This window comes from Odontomachus brunneus, unplaced genomic scaffold (assembly GCF_010583005.1).
Source record: "Odontomachus brunneus isolate Ranch 3 - 2012 unplaced genomic scaffold, Obru_v1 Obru_scaffold_257, whole genome shotgun sequence".
In the NCBI taxonomy this organism is placed as follows: Eukaryota; Metazoa; Arthropoda; class Insecta; order Hymenoptera; family Formicidae; genus Odontomachus; species Odontomachus brunneus.
This window is the reverse complement of record NW_022639707.1, coordinates 108,715-110,198: the sequence shown is the minus strand read 5'-3', so window position 1 is coordinate 110,198 and position 1,484 is coordinate 108,715.

Genomic DNA, 1,484 nt, shown 5'->3' with positions numbered 1-1,484 from the left:
CCAAGTGCACCCGGCGAAAGGAGCAGTTGGAAGATTCTAATGTTTCGTTAATTTTACGAGGAGTTGAGTCTGGTCAATGACCTTTGAGAGAAGAAATTGTGGATAAGAATATTTATGTTTCTCATTGGGAAAGTTTAATTGTTAAAAATGGAGTTTTATTTAAGAAGTGGGAGGCTCCTAGTCTTGAATCTAGTCTTTTACAAATTGTTGTTCCTCGCAGTCTTATAAAAAAAGTTTTAGAAGAGGCTCATGATTCTCCTTCTGGAGGTCATTTTGGGATAAATAAGACTCTTAATAAAATTCGAAGTCGGTTTTATTGGGCTACCTGCAAAAGAGATGTAGAAAATTGGTGTAGATCTTGCAAAATTTTCATTTCTAAAAGAGGCCCTTCGGATAAAGGAAAATCTCCTTTACAAGTTTTCAACGTAGGAATTCCTTTTGAGCGTTTACAAATGGACATTTTAGGTCCTTTACCTACTTCTTCTTTTGGGAATAAATATTTGTTATAGTTGGTTGTTTTTCAAAATGGGTGGAAGCTTTTCCTCTTAAAAATATTAGATCTGGTACTGTGGCGGAAATTTTTGTAAAGGAAGTAGTTTCTAGGCATGGTGTGCCTTTAGAATTGCACACCGAACAAGGTAGGAATTTTGAATCGAAATTATTTTAAGAATTATCCAGATTATTGGGTTTTAAGAAAACTAGGACTACTCCATTTCACCCTCAATCTGATGGTCAGGTTGAGCGTCAACATCAGACAATCTTACAATATCTGTCTAAATTTATCTCAGGAAATCAGAAGGACTGGAATCGTTGGATTCCTATGTTTTTATTGGCATATAGGTCTGCTAGACATGAAGCAACGGGATTTTCTCCTGCGGAATTATATTTTGGTCGGGATTTGAGATTGCCGTTAGATTTGTTTCGTGCCTTTCCTCCTTCTAATGGTTGTTTGGGTTCAGGAAATAGTTATATTTTTGATTTACGAAAAAAATTAGATGATATTCATCAACAAGTTAGAGATATTATTGGAATCAGAAGTGATAGAATTAAGATGCGGTATGATCAATACGCAAGGAAGTTATCTTTTGAAATTGGCCAAAAAGTTTGGTTTTATAATCCTCGTAAAAGTGTAGGTAAGACACCTAAGTTACAAAATTTTTGGGAAGGTCCTTTTGAGTTAGTAAAAAAAATTAGTGATGTAGTTTATTGCATTCGTCGTTCTAAGAAGCATAAAAATATAATAGTTCATTTAAATAGGTTAGCCACTCATGTAGAAAGGGATTAATTTTTTTTTAGATTTGATTTTAAGTTACTAAGATACTTTCTTTTTGTTTTATTCGTTGCAGTGGAACCAGAAGGAATGAATCCTATTTAGAAGTTTTCACATTCTCTGCATTTGGAAAATCTGAAGTCCACCTTGCCTGTGGGTTTTTGATTGTGGTTTTTCCCACAGGCCTTCGCTTAAAGCAAAGGGCAAATGCCAA